We start from the raw sequence: 13,980 nt of genomic DNA, 5'->3' as shown, positions 1-13,980 counted from the left end.
AGTAGCAGCCCTACTTTCTGGGGCGCTGCGTTCATAAGGTAATCATTTATTCTGCACTTTGTGTTGTGTATGACTATATAATCAGGAAGAGCAAGGGAAACAGGCAGCTGTTTTTTTTTTTGTTTTTGTTTTTTAAAAAGCTATAAATAAGAGAATCTGTGCAAGAGGTGGAAATAAAAACCTGGAGGGAAGAGGCTGCTTTCTAAGGACTTTATTGTCCCCTTAGAATCTCTCCTGAGAGAGGCACAGCATGTAGCTGCAGTGTCCCAGGAGTAGGATAGGGACAAGACTAACTCTTGGGGCTTGTCTTCACTGCAGAGTTATTAACAAAAGCTTTTACTCACGTGTTGCCCCTAACCTGGTGCCCATCCACATACACAATCCTCTCACCTGAGTGTGATGGTGCTTTACACCCCAGCTAGAAGGCTTGAGATACAGGATAAAACCTGAATGTTGCTTACACTTGGGTGGGTAACCTGCCCTATTTACATAAGCTAAACGACTCAAGTATTGATAATCTTCCATAATTTCCCGTTTGCCCAGGACAGAGAAGTTCTTCCACAATTCATTGGGGAAAAATAATAGAGCGATATAGCTTACTGCGGTGATAAGAACCATGAGATGTGACCCCAGAAATCCTAGCACCTCACACCAGTGAGTTATGGCACCAGTGTGGACACAGTTGAATAGACACACCTGGATAAGATTTTGCAGTTTGGCCACTCACATGTCAGTGCTGATCACCTGACTTAACGCTGCAGTGACAATATACCTTTAGGCTATTTCTTTGCTGCAGAGTTAACGTGCATGATCCCCTCTCAAATGAGTCCTGACTTTGATAGGTGGCCTATACTCCTGATGGGCTAGACAGCTTGAGTTAAAAGCACCTGCACCTTCAAGTTAAGGGGTTTTGTGTGTGGACGGGACATGAGTGAGGGACAACACCCGACTTACAACTCTAGTTACTTGCTCCAAGTTGAGTCAAGTGATCTGCATTAGCCCGTTTGCTGATGCAGCACACATCTCCATTTACACTGGCTCAGGTGCACTGGTTGATGGATGGTGGCTAGAACCAAAGCTCTACCCACTCCACATCTCCCTGTATGAGATGGGAAGCATCGGTCCATTACAGGCTGTATTTTCATCCCCCAATGGGCTTTGATGATGCAGGAAACCTATGTTGCACAGGGCTGGTATCAGCAATCAGTGGCAATTTACCAGTGAGACACAGTAACACCCAATTTGCAGATTGGTAATGCAATTTAATGAGAACAAGTCACGATAGCTAATACAATACTATTACAATGCTATACTTACAAAACCCATAGAGATAAGTTCTCACCCACTAGGCTGTCAGATGGCCAGTCTGGCAGAATTCTTGCTGGATTCAGGTGACAGAACGCACACCTGACAGCCCAAGTGCACTATTTTTATAGTCCATTTGTACACAACCTCTGTGGCTGGTACATAGTAGCTGATGACATCTCATGGCTGTTCCTTACAGGTATGCCACGTACTTTTCCAGTGTTCTTCAACTCATCCACATCAATCTTTAATTATTTATTATTATTTACATTATTCATACTATCAAAACTAAACTACTATCATAAGAACAGAACAGAACATTCTTTCTCAGGCTAAAACTATTTGGCTATCATATTACTCAGGGGGATCTTCAGAATCAAGGCTGCATTTCCTAAATGCTTTTTGATTTAGGCAGCTAGTTTGTGAGCATGTAAGTGGTCAGTAGTTAAAAGGCTGCCAGCATACAGGCTGCAAAATGTGGTTAGTGATGCAGGACAGAACCAAACCCATGGCCTACAGCCTCCATAAGCAAGTAATGAAGATACTTTCCTCCCTTTACTCCCACTACTGGGCTCACAACTGAGATCAAAATGATTGGCTTATATTCTAGGTTGCTGTGAATATAGCTTGAAACCATTAAAAATGTTATCTCAGTTGTGTAGATTAAATAGCTGCTTATCATTTGAACTGCCTACTACTTTGGAAATGTATAATATGGACATTTCTTTAATAAAATGTTTTAATATATAAAGCTCTATAATTTCAGAGAAAGCAAGATTTTGTATATTTTGTATACCTCTAGTCTGAGGGAAAATTTCACACCAGTTTAGAGATTAAATACCCTTTGGCAGATGCTGTGTCAATACCCTTATTGCCTTGTTACAGTATCTAAACCAATCTTTGTTGCTGTCAAATCAGATTTGGTACAGGCTTTGTGTCTCAGTACATATGGTTTGGACTCTACTAGCACTATAAAGCTTGCACTTGGATCCAGTCAGATTTACAAAAAGTATATTTCAGATTCCCGAGCAGTTGGAGACTGTGGGCAGACTGTTCAAAGAACATGTAAACTACTTAATGCATCCAAACTGGAAATAATCCATGCCAAATTAGCTTGTGTCTTGTGAAATGCAAATTAAAATGAAAGGTTAAAGATGGGTTGGTGGATTAGCAACATTCTGCTGTATGTAGGAAATCCAAGTTTGGAAAAGTCTTCAGGTCTCCTGCCATGAAGCATTACACAACAGGTGATTCACTTGAGTCTTGAGACAGTGGGAGTAATTTGCTACACAAGTAGATACACCTATGCAAAGTGGTAGTAAAAACACTACAAGACCAGCATGGTAGCATTTTACATTAACTTTGCACTCACTCTGCATAGTTGTTTTTTGTGATTTAATTTTAATTGATTTTCATAAAGAAGTAGACACTGAAAAGTACAAAAAGGTAAATGACTTACAGCTTGTATCTGTTTCCAAATACTACATGCTTCATGGGATCACCAATAGAATTATGCAATTTTACAACCTCTCAAAGCTGCAAGACCAGCCAATAAAAAAACAGCCAATATTTTATATAAACATAACACATTAGAATAGGTATAACATCTCAACATTTTTATCCAAATGTATCTAGAAACAGGATCCAAATTTCTTCAGTTTCATATAATTGCTTTCTAGATCAGTTGTAAAGGTGTAGGCATTTAGCATTTGGCCTGTGGTGCACAGGGAGAAATTAAAAACCATATACATTTCTCAAATGAAGATAAGCATAGGGGAAACACAATAAATTAATAGTTAAAATGGTTCTTTAGAAAGATAGGTCCAATGTTACAAAAATATACACACATTCGGAGTGATTTTATATGTTAGATGATTACAGAGGTTGTGATTCTGTAAAATATGATGGGCTAGCGGGCAATGAAAAATAGCTAGTTAAAGAAAATATCAAATAAACTTCAGTTTCAGTTTGAGAAAAAAGGTTTGTTGATTTGGGTGTCAATATTACTTTTGTTGCTCACTACCAAGCCATCTCCACTTTTAAAGCTGCCTAATAGTACTTAAAAGGATGAGCTATAGTAGAAGAAGAGAGTAAAATATCTGTTTCTGCTTTTCGTTAGTAGGGCTATTTTGTGTAGTGACTGATATATGCCCCAATGTCTCACTTGATAAAATATATCATTGCAAAGGAATGGACTCAACCAATTGTTTGGATAAGGAACCAAACTTGGTCCATCTAGTTTGCCACCCTTTCTTTAGTAGTCAGTGTTGAATCACTGGAAGGCAAATGTGTGTGTATGTGTGCGCACGCCTCACACACACAAAATAACCAGCATAATGTGACTTTGTCCCTTGTGCAATGCTGGGATTTCTTCCTGAACCCTGTAGGTAATCAGTTTAGGCATAAGAAAAATATTTGATTGCTCTTATTTTACACTGTTATAAAAATTATCCTGCCTGTTTTCAAGTCCATTCAGTGTGTAAGTAATCGAGCTCTTGCTGCAGTAAAATCCACACACAGACTATAAGGTGTATCAAATAATATTTGTTCTACATATATTGCCTTTTAATCTCATGGCGAAATAGAATGCCAGATGTTAATTTCACCTCAATGATGTTCTTATATTCAAGTTTTGTCACATGGCATCATCACTCCTAGGTCATTTCAATGTAGCTAGCATGAGCTTGAGAATCAACTTGTTAGTAAATAATCTGTGTCTGTTTTGTTGGCTGGTATTGGACATGTTACAAGCTGAAGCTACTAGCTAGTTCACCAGTCAGTTCAATTAAAGGAGTAGCAACTGCAGACATAAGGCGCTATGTATTTAATAAAACAAGCTAAAATCTCCAAGGGATCTCTAGATGAGAACCTGTTATATTTAGAAATATGCAATTTCTAAAAGATTTCTAGCAGCCAGGATGTATAATGGAAGTTGTCTTTCTTGGAAGTTTACATAATCATTTAATTTGATCCCGTCTGTGGTATATCTCATTCACTACTTTAGTTCTTTGATCATAATACAATAGGACAAATGTCAGAAAATATGAGCCTACAAAGTGATGTAAATCTTGTTTCCTATCAGAGAAATGACTAAGAACATTACCTTCATGATAATTGCATTCACATGCATTTTTTTTCTGCTCTGTTTTTCCAGTTCCATGGTGACTGTGAATAGTGATTATTTTTAAGTTAAAGATGAAATCACACCTATTTAGATGGCAGGTAATCAGACCCTGGCATCTAAACTAGTAAGGAAATATTTTGGCTTGTACTACTTGTGGAGGAAAATACTTTTGATAAAATTGGCCTGAAAATTTCTTGTAAGCTGAGGAGTGTGACGGTGTTTTTAATGAACCATAGGTATCGTTTTAGGTGGCACTTCTCATCATTTCAATTTGATTGCTACAATGTGTGACAAGCTATATTTATGTGTCTTTCTCAAATCAGTCAAACAATGAACAGCACAGAATACCATGCTTTTCTTGCCTTTTGATAGATTGGGTTGTTATAAATTACTGTAAATTGGAAAAACAAAAGTTTCAGAAGATATCTGATTTAGATAATTTTATCCATAAAAAGCAGCAACAAAGGGGATCCAGACATACAGATCTGTGAAGTTTCTTACAAGTTTTATATTTATCACATAAAAAGAGAAAGAGAGAGAGATAGGAAACACTCCAGTCCTTTGAAAACCTGATTTTTATATCCATTTCATCTGAGTTTCATATGAAAATGTGGTACAATTCAAGATTTTACAGCAAAAGAAAAATCGTAGTAAAACATGGATCCCATTGAAACAGAGTAAGAAAAGTATTTTATGTTCTGCCACTGAGACTTTAATGTTTTTTACATAAGGCTGTTTTTTCTTATCAATGAAGTCCTAGCCTGCTTTTAATTAATGCCACATTACTCTTTGTAATAACAACATCAGTTAGATGTCTCTAACATTAAATTAATGGATGCATTCCAACAGCATTCTATTAGGTTCTCCCAGTTAAATTAGCATGATGGTCTTTTAATGGATGTTTTAATAGACATTATTAACCAGAATATTGTAAAATTAAAATCAGACTCAGAGTACTTTGAATTCTTGTTGTAATAGTCTTTGCAGTCATTGAGTCTGAGTCTCTGAGGAATAAACTAGATATACATTAATTTTGTTTGGTGACATTTAGCAAGAAATAGGATATGAACATGTACTGTTTTATGAAGAGAAAAATCAAATATGTACATAATTAAATGGCTGTTGATTTAAAAAATAATCTGATGTTTCAATTCTGTGGCTTACTGAACTTCTTAAAATATTGGTGGTGGAGAGAAACTAAACAGATTTTGAAACTTCTGGTTATTTCTAAACATTGGGGCTACCACAGAGAGTTTCTACAGCTGATGTGCATGATGCTTTGGATTACCTACTGAAGTCAGCCCTAAAGAAATTTCGCTTAAATACTCAGGATCCATTTTCTCTGGGACAAGATCCCTTTCTCTTTATGCACTGTCAGCACCCATTTCTATTTCTCTCTGACATTCAGTCAGATCCATCCTCCAATTTAAAAAAAAATACATGTAACTAAGAAAGCTATACCGATTCTTCACTAGATTTATTTGCTTATCCTCATCAATTTCCCTTCATCTTTACATTGTACATCCATCAAGGCAAAGGATTGTCTGCCTTCTGTGTTTTTACAGCACAATGGCAGGGGGGCCTCAATCCCAAATGGGGCTTTCGGATGCTACCATAGTATAATTAATAATAATTAAAGTCTGTTGCTTCAGACAAAGAAGCACTCCAAAACTGGGCAGAAGGAATGCTGCTGATCTATCTGCAGAACAACTCTTTACACTAGCTTCTTGACAAACTGAATTGAGATGAAGATGGAAAATACTTATTTAGTAGACACTCCGTGGATCAGTATTGGAGTATGTGCTGTGAATTCTGTAAACACAAGCTATGATTTAAACTCTCATAATTGATTTTCTACATGCCAACCAGATTGCTGAAAATCTCATCCATTGCAGACACTGTGCTCATTCTCATAAATTAAGAGCTGCAGCCACGTTCTCTCAGCAGCAATTGCAACACATGTTTTTACTTCTGCTTTTATTTTGATTCTTTTTCTTCTTTTTGCTGTTATATTGGTGCCAAATGACAGTACTTATCATATTTAAGAACTTAATACTTCAGACTGTATCTTTCAATGTTGAACCCCAGATTTTCAGAAACCAAGTGGATCAGGATTGTGATGGTTGGTGCTTGTTGGAAGTGTTGCCTAGTGGTTAGGGACTCAGTTCCTTTTTAGTGTGTGTGTGCGCGAGGGGGTGTGATAGGGAAGACCAGGCCATTCTACTCCAACAGGGTCCAGCTCAGGGCCCTGTGAAGGTTACCAAAGGCTAGACACCCAAAAGTGCACTAAGGCTGCCTCCCTGGGCCACTTCCTACCCCCCACTGGATGGTTTAAGCTTTGCAGTCTACAGTAAAAGTTACTGAAGAAAAGGTACTAACTGCACCTTCCATTTGTCTGGGGCCCAGAGTGGCTTCTGTAGCATCCATTCTCAGGAGACTGCAGGGCAGGGCAGGGCAGGGCAAGGCAGGGCAGGGTAGGTCCTTCTTCCTACATTGTCAGCCCCATTCTGAGCTGTCTGGCTCCCTTATAAGCTCCATCTCCATTTGGAACATGCTCCGCAGTTGTGGCTAGCTAGGGTCATCTGGGTGTATAGTTGCTGTTTAACCCCTTCTATCCCAGTGTGGAGTTTATACACCCTGTCACAAGGATAACCAATGACCTGGCATGTTGAATAATTTTGTTCTCTCATAGATTTGGGCATAACCTTAAAGAACTCTTCTAGTTTTGGGTGCTCTGAAAACACCTGCCAAGATTTGTTCAAACCTATAACTTCTGGGAATTTGGTGAAAGGTTTCCCTCTCACTCAAGTGATTGTAATCACTAGGGAGTTTGTTTCAATATCAAAATGTGCTTGTTTCATTGTGTAATGATTTTAACTTGGTGAACAGACAGAACTTGCGGATCTGGTATGAATTAGCCCTTGAGGTTTTGAGTTCCATGAATCCAACTAACTAACCAATCCTCTTCTCATCCCTATGATGAGGTATACAAACCCAACACAAGACAACAAGGGGTTAAGGAGCTGCTCTGGGCTCAGACAGCTTCGCCCCACCAGACCTGCAAAGCATGCACAGGCTGGAGAAGGAGTTTAAAAGGGGAGCAGAATAGCTCACTTGGAAAGGGCTGACTGAATGCAAGAGCTTCCCAGGCAACCACTGCCTGAAGGCCCTTTCCTGAGGGAAGGGAGGGCCAGATCCTGATGCTCCCTGAGAGGGAGTCAATCCCCTCTGTTCATTATTAGCTCAGTTTATTTGTGTTAATTTCACCTGCATTTTTATTCATGGGCTACTATTGAAGGGGAGACACTTTAAAGTGACCTACCTGGAGTGCCAAATCACAGGAATTGGCAGGTTACTGCAGAGGTGAAGTGGCTGTTTGCAGGAGACACCCAGCAAGGAGAAAACAGTTATGCCAGGCCTGACCACAAGGAGACTCCAGCAGTGGATCCACCCATTCCCATCTCACAGAACATCAAAAATTGTTTGAACTGAAATCACCTGATTTTTCTACATGCCAACCAGATTGCTGAAAATCTCATTCATTGCACACATCAAATCGGCAGTTTGTGAACATCGTGATAGGTTCCTGACCTGCCAGATTTATGATGTTTCCAAGTAAATAAATGGCATTTGTTGTTTGAACCGTGAGTGTGCTTTAGAAACTACACACAGTAACTAAACAAGCAGCATGATCACACATATTCAGTGGAAATGACGGGGAAGCATATATTGTTTGCAGCAAGAAAATAAGGTTCTGTATTAAAAAACAAATCCCATCTTTTAATATATAAATATTAAGAAACATGCCTAAAATAAACTGTTTGAAAAGTGGACTGGAGGGATATTTTTCTCATAGTGGTGAACTTCACTCTGTCTGCATTCACTAATGTTGTGCAGAGAAGCAGTTGTCAAAAGAACATGCCTGGAGGCTCTTTCAGGAAGAGAAGATGATTCTATTATAATCCTGGATCTCAAAAGTTCCCACAATGTAGCAAGATGCAAACAAACATGAAAGCAAACTTTGTTATAAAAAGAGGTGAGCTCCTGCAGTGCTGAGTAGGCTCAAATACACTGTAAATTCCTCAGAAATCAGGATTAGCATGCTTTTTGGGAAGAGAAAATTAGAAATAGGGCTTTATAGCAAATCTGTGGGAGATAGTTGTACCAACTGTGCCAAGTTTTAAAATGAATAAATGGGATAACCTGGGAAATTACAGACCTGTCAGCCAGACTTTGATCTTGAGCAACGTAATGGAGTGGATACAGGATTCGATTAATAAAAAATTAAAAGAGGGTAATGTTTTTATGTCCATCGACACTGGCTTTATGGAAAATAGATGATAACAAACTGACTTGATATCTGTTTTGATGAGATTAGAAGTTAGTTTGATAAAATAAGTGTTGAGATCATATACTTCACTTCTACGTGGTGCTTGACTTGGCAACATACAACTAGAATATAAAATTAACATGGGACACATTACACGGATTAAAAACTATAATTGTAAACAGGGAATTGTCATCAAGCAGGTGTGTTTCTAGTGAGGTCCTGTAGGAATCGGTTCTTGGCCCCATGCTATTTAACATTTTTATCAATGACCTAGAAGAAAACATAAAATTATCACTGATAAAGTTAGCAGATGACACAAGTTGGTAAGTGGGAGTGGTAAATAATTATGAGGACAAATTATTGATACAGAGCAATCTGGATTTCTTGGTAACCTGGGCATAAGTAAACAATATGTGTTTTAATATGGCTAACTGTTCCTAGATGTGTACATTGACAAACAATGTAGGCCATACTAACAAGATGAGGTCTGCATCCTGGGGAGCAGTGACTCAGAAAAAAGATTTTGGGGATCATGGTGAATATTCAGCTCCCAATATAATACTATGTCCAAAAGGTGAATAAATATTTAATAATGGGCTCTTCAATCTAGCAGACAAAGGTATATCACAATCCAATGGCTCAAAGTTGAAGCTAGACAAATTCAGACTGAAAAGAAGTCAAACTTTTTTGACAATGAGAGTAATCAACCATTGAAATAATTTACCAAGGGTTGTGGTTGATTCTCCTTCTTTCACAATTTTTAAATCAAGATTGGATGTTTTTCTTAAAGATATGTTCTAGGAATTATTTTGGGAAAGTTCTATGGCCGATATTTTATGGGATGTCAGACTGGATGATCATAGTAGTCCCTTCTGGCCTTGGAATCTATGAATAGAAACAATTTGGCTACTTAGCAGGCTCACTTTAGTTCGCCCATGCTTCTTTATATAGGATGGACAAAAATGAAGTTTTTAAATTCAGGGAGAACAGGGGGCATATTCAGGTTTCAGCATTTTACCACACATTTGGAATTTTTAATTTTCCATTTCTCAGGTTGTCTCTTTAAGACAGACTGGGCTTGGATTAAGTGGTTATTCACTTTACTTATCTAGGTAATCCAACAGTAGTGGAAGAATAGAACAGCATTATGAGGTGGAGGGAGTGGGTGCAGTTGGAGGGAAAAACAAGGCCAACCTCAGGAACATTGGAGTTAGTGCTGCTGAGTACTTAGGGGCAGCCTAGTGGAAGGTAGTGAAAAAAATCTTGGCGTCTGGAAAGTCCTGGGGGTTCACAATGAAGAAAGCTTTAAAAGGTAAGAGATGATGAACCTATGAGTACAAGGTATAGTAAATAAAGTAGGGAAACCAGAAAAGGTCCTGAAATGGAAAGAGCATCTTTACAATGAGGCATAATGTTAAACTTTACAGCAGAGATGGTACCTTATCTTAAGTCATAGAGCATTAAGTCTGTTTTTTCACTGTGTTGATGTAGGTCATCTCATTCATGGAAAGGAGTAATAAATCTTCCTTGTATTGAGGAGAGGTGTTAAGAAAATATCTTGCAGCTAGTATATCTTTCAGATCTAATCTTATAAAATAAACAAGTGACAATATGATTTCCTTTGATATGAGACTTTCTTTAGTGGTTATTAAATCTTCTGTGCAATAGACAAAGTTGTTGTACTCTCAATTACTTATAAATTGTGACACCAAGGACTTCTTTCTACTTTGTTATTCTGCTGTCTTTCAAGAAATCAGTTGGGTATTTACAACAGAAATGAAATAGCATCCATAGTATTTCCCTATCTTTATTGTATTTTCAGTGCCGTAACCAAGAATGGAGGCAAGACCTTTTAAACTCAATTATTTTTAATGCAAACTATTCAACCTAAAAAGAAGCTAATTCTCACTGTTGCAGGTGAATGGTCTATTCTACAATAAAGAAAAATAAGGAGGAAAGTCTCTAGTGCTGTATTAGGTTAGCAGCATAGTACAATGGGAGTATGATTGCGTGGCAAATGTTGGAGGCCCATAAGGACATTTTAGTGGGAAGTGTGTGTAATAGAATGCTAAAGTGTATTATACTGTTCAGCAGCTAGGTTTTGCTGGGAGTAACATACCTTCACTTAAGCTAACCTCAGCCATACCTGCCACTACATTAAAGGATCTTATGGTGAATCAGTCTTCTATACTAGGTATGGACTGGCTACAGAGCTTTCTTCTGGAGACAATCTTACTAGTAGCAGTCCTGCAACCTTCAGTGTACAGGGTGTACATGACATGTCAGACGTAAACTAGTACCTGAGGAGAACAGCAACAAAGGTTGCAAACTTAGACAGAACAAAGGCAAGAGAGGTTGCAGGATTCCATCAACACTCTTCATGTCCCAGACAACTTCATCTTTGATAGACCTTCAGAATGGACACACTGGAAGCAGTGTTTTGCAAGATTTTGCATTGCTACGAAATTCCACAAGAAAGCTGAGACATTCAGATATGCTCTTTAATTTATGCTATGGGGAAGCAGGCAAAGCATATCTTTAAATCATTTTACTTTACTGAGGATGGTCACAAAGGTGACCGAAAAGGTTCTGACTATGTTTAATGCTTCCTTTATACATCAAAGAAATATGGTTAATAAAAGAGCATGTTTTCTCCAGAGAATTCAAGGCTAGGGGAAAATGCTGATTGTTTTATAAAAGATCTGCATGTATGAGCTGAAAATTATAATTTTGGGATGGCAAAACATGAAAAAAACCAGAGGCAGGCTGGTTATTGGATTAATGGACAAAAACTTTTGCACAGCAGCTACAGATGAAGACAGACTTAACCCTAGACACAGCTCTACAGATAGCAAAACAATCTGAACTAGTCAAAACAGCAAAAAAACAGACAGGAACAATTTGGAAAGACCTGAAAAATGGGAAAATAGCTTAGAAGCTGTAAACAGCATGAATGCTAAAAGTAATTTATCATAAAATCCCTGAGGCAAGGAGAGAGAATGCCCAAACTAAGAGGGACAAATACCAGTCGAAAATCTTTCAGCCTAAAAGTACAAGATGTGGAAAACTACATTGCACAAGAGATAGTGTGTGTGTTCAGTCAAATGCGCAAGGTGTAATAAATGCATAAAATATGGACATTTTGCTGTTTTCCATACCAAGACAGTCAGGTAGATGATTGATATTACAGACAATCAAAAGCCATTTCTTTTAGAATCTATCATGTTTGATGAGAATCTACCTTCAGAGTGAAACTGAATATTTGTGGCAAAACTATTTACTTTAAAATTGACTCAGGAGTAGTTGTGACCATCATCTCAGAAGGGACTCACAATCACCTTCAACACCTACAGAGCTGAAATTATCTGACATAGATTTGACTAGCACCAGAGGTATTCTGAACTTTATGGGCCAGGTCACCACAGAAACAACTTACAACTTCTGTGTATTCAGAGTGCACATGGTCAAAGAATTAAAGACCAACAACCTTCTCAGCTGAAGCATGACAGTCATAATAGGACTAGTGAGAAAGGTGGAAAAATTCAATGGAATATTTGGTGGTAATGAACTTTTGAAAGCAGATCCAGAACAAATTACTTCAAGAAACAATGCTGACAAACTTCTCAAGACAGACCTTAGAAGAGGCTAGCTAAAGATTTATACCGATTCAGAGGACATCATTACTTGGTTGTTGTAGTGGACTGTTTTTTTCTAAGTATATAGAAATAATGTACTTGAAAGACATAACATGTCATTGTGTTGTGAAGAAACTGAAGTGCATTTTGCTTACTTTGGTATTTCAGAACAAATAATGAAGGACAACTAACCACAATTCACTGCAGAAGAATTTAAATAATTCTCAATTAAATATAATTTTGATCATATTACTGACAGCCCACATTATCCACAAGTGAATGGAAAGGCTGAGAGAACAGTACAGTCAGCCAAGAAAATCCTACAGCAAGAAGATTCATTCCTTGCTCTTCTGAGTTACAGATCAACACCAATAGCAGCTACTGGATATAGTCCAGCATAACTCCTGGTGGGAAGACAATTCAGAAGTACTGTTCCAACTCTGGAAAAGAACCTATTTCCTAATTACAAAACTAATATGATTCAGAGAAACTTAGAGCAATCCATACTGAACTTTCAACATAGCATGATAGTGTACATTTTGTAAACAGTAGGAATATAAAATTAAAATGGGGAGATGTGATGGAATGCTAAACTGTATTATACTGTTCCACCAGCAGGTGGCACAGTAAATTACATCCCTTAACAAGTTAATTTCAGCCATACCTGGCAGAACATTAATGGATCCTATAGTTAATTAATCTGGTGTATCACTCTCCAGAAAAAAGCTCTGTAGCCTGTCCATATCTGGTAGAGAAGCTTGTCCTACTAGTAGAAGTCCTGCAACCGACTGGGTACAACAGAACATGACAAGCTATAGCTGCTCTTCATAGGAGATGAGAGACCTTTGTGTTTCAAAGGGAAGGGAGCTGCTTTTTTTGGGGGGGATGAGGGCTTGGTGTCTTTAATTGGGGGAGATTTGAGGTGCTCATGTCAAATTGGGATGAAGTTCCTCATTGTACGGGAATTTGCTGTCTGAAATTGGGAGCTTTTACATGGCGCAGCTTTAGTATCTTAAAATGGCAGAAGAAAATATAGGTGTTCTGAATAAAGGAAAATGTATCTTTAGCAGTGGATCTAAGCATTTGCATTTTGTGGGGTCCCTTGTCTCAAACTGGGTAGGAGGGATTATTCTCTGTGGGAAAACCCCATGTTTAGACTGAAGGAATGACTCCTTGTAGGTGGAGTTTCAGTTTTTAAAGATAGTAGGTGGGGAAAAATTGCTGTTTATTGTGAAATGGACTTGACTTATTGGTGGATATTGTCTGTGTGTTGTGGTGCCTTGGATGTCTTCAGTACTAGCAACTGCAAGCATTCAAAAATCGTAAGTTAGACCCAAAAAATCATAAGACTGGCTTAAAAATAAGATACATTTTGGGATCTTTTTATTTGCCCTCTGGCTTTTGAGGCTTTAGATTTAATGTTTTCAAGCTGTTGTCCACAATCATTCAAAAATCATTCAAAATCATTCAATCATTCAATCATTCAAAAATCATTCAAAAAAAAGCATTCAAAAATCGTAAGTTAGATCCAAAAAATCATAAGACTGGCTTAAAAATAAGATACATTTTGGGATCTTTTTATTTGC

At 37.9% G+C, this 13,980-nt stretch overlaps 1 protein-coding gene across 1 annotated transcript in view; it reads left to right on the top strand.

Moving 5' to 3' along the window:
• Window positions 1-13,980, top strand: part of SYT1 (synaptotagmin 1) — a 583,887-nt gene that overhangs the window by 103,596 nt on the left and 466,311 nt on the right. The gene's annotated exons all lie outside the window — the stretch shown is intronic.

Source organism: Emydura macquarii, unplaced genomic scaffold (genome assembly GCF_026122565.2).
Source record: "Emydura macquarii macquarii isolate MOO-44397 ecotype Brisbane River unplaced genomic scaffold, CSIRO-AGI_Emac_v2 contig_2205, whole genome shotgun sequence".
Classification (NCBI taxonomy): Eukaryota; Metazoa; Chordata; order Testudines; family Chelidae; genus Emydura; species Emydura macquarii.
This window is presented reverse-complemented; position numbering and strand designations above follow the sequence as displayed.